Here is a 5,068-nt window from a genome sequence, read left to right as displayed (position 1 = left end):
ATATATATATATATATATATATATATATATATATATAATTTGCTGCGTTAACCGTTTTCCTACAAATCCCTGACAAGAGTTAATAACTAGGTTGTTTTCTTGTTTAAGATAATGGTGATTGGGTTTAAAAGACTCGCACCTGTGGATTTTATTACCTCGGAGGAAGTGAGGAAAATTATTTCAACATAAACATAATTAGCATTAATTAACTAGTCTATATTCTTCATTATATATCCATTTTAAAAGCTAGTTTCATGCATCTCAAATGGTTTTATCAAACATCTTAACGCTTCTGCATTAAATAACTGAACTTCTCATGCGAGTAGCGTCTCCGTGTTTATTTATTCTCTAAACCTTACGAGTTGTCTACGCCAACTACTGTACAATTCTGTACAAGTGTGGTGTTCTCATTACTGTTTGAGCAAATACAGTTGAGTCAGTGCTTCGCTGATGAGGCCATAATAATATCAAAGCATGTACAAAGTAGTTTCCCGTGCTTAGCGAAACGATTAAAAAATGATATTGGTTTCAAATTTTGGTACAAGGCCAGCAATTTCAGGGGAGAGGGTAAATCGATTACATCGACCTCGGTTCTCAAATGGTACTTGTTTTATCGACTCTGAAAGGATAAAAGGTAAAGTCGACCTCAGCAGAATTGAGCTCAGAACGTACAGACAGACGAAATGCCGCTAACGATTTTGCCTGCTCGCCACCTTAATCATTGACTAATATACTGTTGTTGTGGTGGTGTTGGCGATCTATGTTCCATGCAAGGTATAACGAGATTGTCACGAGGTGAAAGGAAGTGGAATAATATATGAAAGCGAAAGCAATAATTAACTAATGCTAAAAGATTTCCATAGGCGCAGGAGTGGCTGTGTGGTAAGTAGCTTGCTTACCAACCACATGGTTCTGCGTGGCACCTTGGGCAAGTGTTTTCTACTATAGCCTTGGGCCGACCAAAGCCTTGTGAGTGGATTTGGTAGAAGCCCGTCGTATATGTGTGTGTATATATATATGTGTGTGTGTTTGTGTGTCTGTGTCTGTCCCCCCACCATCGCTTGACAACCGATGGTGGTGTGTCTACGTCCCTGTAACTTAGCGGTTCGGCAAAACAGACTGATAGAATAAGTACTAGGCTTCCAAAGAATAAGTCCTGGGGTCGATTTGCTCGACTAAAGGCGGTGCTCCAGCATGGCCGCAGTCAAAAGAGCTGAAACGAGTAAAAAGAGGAATATGAAAGGGAAATTTTTTATCTGAAACATTTTTCGTTCTTTCTTTCTTTCTTTCTTATATCATCGAAATGAGGGTTGAGTGCGACAGTTCCCCTAAACATCTTACATGGAACTTCAGGTAATCCCACCTTGCCAGAGTTTACCTGGCGCTGTCTTTTCAAACAGTGTGACCATATAACTTACCAAAAGCATAAGGGGTAATTCCTGTTTCTAATTTTTTAAATGTGGGGTTCTCAAATTGAGATGAGAATATCCCCTGATGTACACAAAAGAAATTGCAGGTTCACGCGAGGTTTATTAAAACACTGGAACTTTGAAGTAATCACAACGACCTAAATGCTACCTATATTTTTGTGGAGAGCCTTTTGCTTTTTCCATCCACTCAATGTTGGGAACAATGTATGCAGCAATATCAATAACCAAAGACAAATTTTGAACTAGGTGCAAGTGTGGCTATCTCATTAAGAAGTTTTGCATTCTCACAAAAAGAAAATCGTTTCAAGTTCAGTCCCACTGCATGGCTCTTCTACTATAGCCTTGGGTCAACCAAAGCCTTGTGATTGGATTTGGTAGACAGAAACTAGATGCACAGGTGTGGCTTTGTGGTTAAGAACTATAGCCCTGGGCTTCCAAATACTTTGAGTGAATTTGGTAGATGGAAACTGTGTGGAATCCCATCATATGTATGTATATATGTATCGTTGTGTTTGTTTCTCTCCTCTTCCCACCCAAACTGCTGAGCAATTGGCATTGGTTTGTTTACGGTAATCCCTGGCCATATTGTGGTTTATTATTTACTTTTACCTCAATTCCTCCGTGGTGTTATTTTGCATTTATAATAAAATAAATATATGCAAATTATTAAAATAATTTTTTTAAATATTCAGGTGCAGGAGTGGCCGTGTGGTAAATAGCTTGCTTAGCAACTGCATGGTTCCGAGTTCAGTCCCACTGTGTGGCACCTCGGGCAAGTGTCTTTACTATAGCCTTGGGCCGACCAAAGCCTTGTGAGTGGATATGACAGACGGAAACTGAAAGAAGCCTGTCGTATATATGTATATATGTATGTATATGTTTGTGTGTCTGTGTTTGTCCCCCTCCCCAACATCGCTTGGCAACTGATGCTGGTGTATTTACGTCTCCGTCACTTAGTGGTTCAGCAAGAGAGACCGATAGAATAGGTAACAAGGTTTACAAAGAATAAGTCCTGGGATCGATTTGCTCGACTAAAGGTGGTGCTTCAGCATGGCCGCAGTCAAATGACTGAAATAAAATAAAAATTTAAAAAAAACTACTTTTTCTACTTTGCAGATTTTCACCTATCATGGGGGTGTTTTGGAACGTAACACCTGCGGCAGTCGAAGGATTACCTGTAACCAAGTAGTTGAGCACAAGAGATAGAACAAGTGCCAGACTTTAAAAAGTACAATTACTGGGGGTTGATTTGTTTGCATAAGCCCTTCAAGGGAATACCAAAGCATGGCTGCAATCCATTAACTGAAAAAATATCTAATAGGGCGGCGATCTGGCAGAATCATTAGCAGGCCGGTGACATGCTTAGCAGTATTTCGTCTGCCGTTACGTTTTGAGTTCAAATTCCACAGAGGTCGACTTTTCCTTTCATCCTTTCGGGGTCGGTTAAATAAGTACCAGTTACACACTAGGGTCGATGTAATCGACTTAATCCCTTTGTCTGTCTTTGTTTGTCCTTGTGGGCAATAAATAAATAAATGTCTAATTTCTGAACTTCACATAGCCTTGTATTTATAAAAAGACTGGATTGTCAAGGCTAGAACGTTTTTCATCATAGGTAACATGTGAAACAATAACTGCAAAACATAAGGAGATTTTTCTCAGTATAAATTTAAACTAATAATGGATTGTAAAATGGGGTCAGTTTGCTGTTTTCTGTAGATTATGTAATATCCTACCCTGAGCATCATACTAATTTGTAATGAGCTAGTATAATTAGTGCTGTAACATTATTTCAGCTAATCAGCTAACTAGTCTTTGAGTGCTTTAATGGTAGGTATTATAAGTGTGAATAACATGGAGAAATAGTAAAGAAAGAGCAGAAAAAAAGTGGTTAGTGGTATTTTCTCCTTTTTATTTCCTATTGTTACTACAGTGGTTCTGAGTCACTTAATCTGCTAGATATAGCAGCCAAATTTCTCTTGTGACACTCTCCCATCTGTGAAATATCAGAAAGAAAAATGTTCAGTTATGTGGTCTTCGATATATTCCATCTGAAGACTAGATGGAATAGTCATAACTGGAATGTCTTTTATCATAGATCTGCTCAGTCAAGACTGCCCTGGAAGTTAAACAACAACATTATTAGCCAATGTTTTTCCAGGCTTGTATACTGCTTACCACTCTTGTTCATCTGCCTCACTCTTTTTTTCGATGCTTGCATGGGTCATACAAAATGCTTTTCATGTTACCAACTCTCCTGTTTCCATGTAAAGTAGTATTTCCCTGTGGCTGGTCTAATTTTACAAAGGAGATTGGAATGAAGGATACTGCTTGTATGATGGTGACACTCATTTACAAATATCATGTGATATCAAGATGCCAAAACAAGGAGACATGCACACACATGATGGGCTAACACTCTTTCCAATATTTTCATCCTGGACTGTGTGCAAGCCTCAGTCAGGGGATCACCGTTTCTCTTGTACAAAGGAATGAAAGAAGTCTACTCTCAATCCACTGAATTACAGTTTTCTTTCACTGATAACTGACAAATCTCTTTCATTTTCTTCACATCCCAAATTCCTTCTGTCTTTAAAAGTAGATTTGATTTAGTAATTCTGAGTGAATATCTTTGGCGTTAGTAAGGGCATCCAGCTGTAGAAACTCTGCCAAATCAGATTGGAGCCTGGTGTAGCCATCTGGTTCACCAGTCCTCAGTCAAATCGTCCAACCCATGCTAGCATGGAAAGCGGACGTTAAACGATCATGATGATGATGATGATTTGAGGTGCAGGGATGGCTGAGTGCTAAGAAGTTTGTTTCCCAACCACATGGTTCCAGGTTCAGTTCCACTGTGGGGCACCTTGATCAAGTGTCTACTTGAGCCTGAGGCTGACCAAAGCCTTGTGTGTGGATTTGGTAGATGGAAACTGAAAGAAGCCTCCGTGTATATATATGTGTGTGTGTGGTTTAGTGTCTGTGTTTGTCCTCAATGCTTGACGACTGGTGTTAGTGTGTTTATATCCCTGTAATTTAGCGGTTTGGTAAAAGAGACCACTAGAGAATAAGTACTGGGGTGGATATGTTTGACTGAAATTCCTCAAGTCTGTGCCCTAGCATGGCTGCAGTCTAATAACTGAAACAAAATAGCAAATAAAAGATAAAGATTTGCCTTATCAATAAATCTTGTTACCGAACCGATTGTCTGCATCATCTGCATCTTCGTTCTTATCTCTAGAATACTAATATCTGAGATTAGTTGCTGTTTATGATCGAGGAGGATTACAATGAAGATCAGTAGATTAAGCATCTTAACAGTTTCTCCAGACTGAAGATTCTAGCTTTGTTTGCACAGTGGGACATTAGAACAAAACAATGCATTTTTTAGTCTGTGCTATAGTTACACTAGTGATGTTAATAACTCTTCCAGTTTAATAGAAATAATATATATTCTAAAATTTAAAACCCTTAATAATGCCATCTTCCTTTCTTTCCTTTCCCTTATATCATCATCATCATCATCATTTAGCATGTTGTCCATGCTGGCATGAGTTGGACGGTTTGACCAGGACTGTTAAGCTAGAAGGCTGCACCAAACTTCAGTCTGATTTGATATGGTTTTCCTGCGCCTATATATA

The 5,068-nt window shown here is 38.8% G+C and overlaps 1 protein-coding gene across 3 annotated transcripts in view; it reads left to right on the top strand.

Annotated features, from left to right (window-relative positions):
• LOC106875012 (uncharacterized) overlaps nucleotides 1-5,068 on the top strand; it is a 47,582-nt gene that overhangs the window by 2,210 nt on the left and 40,304 nt on the right. The gene's annotated exons all lie outside the window — the stretch shown is intronic.

The sequence above is a fragment of the Octopus bimaculoides genome, chromosome 10 (genome assembly GCF_001194135.2).
Source record: "Octopus bimaculoides isolate UCB-OBI-ISO-001 chromosome 10, ASM119413v2, whole genome shotgun sequence".
NCBI classification, from domain to species: domain Eukaryota; kingdom Metazoa; phylum Mollusca; class Cephalopoda; order Octopoda; family Octopodidae; genus Octopus; species Octopus bimaculoides.
This window is presented reverse-complemented; position numbering and strand designations above follow the sequence as displayed.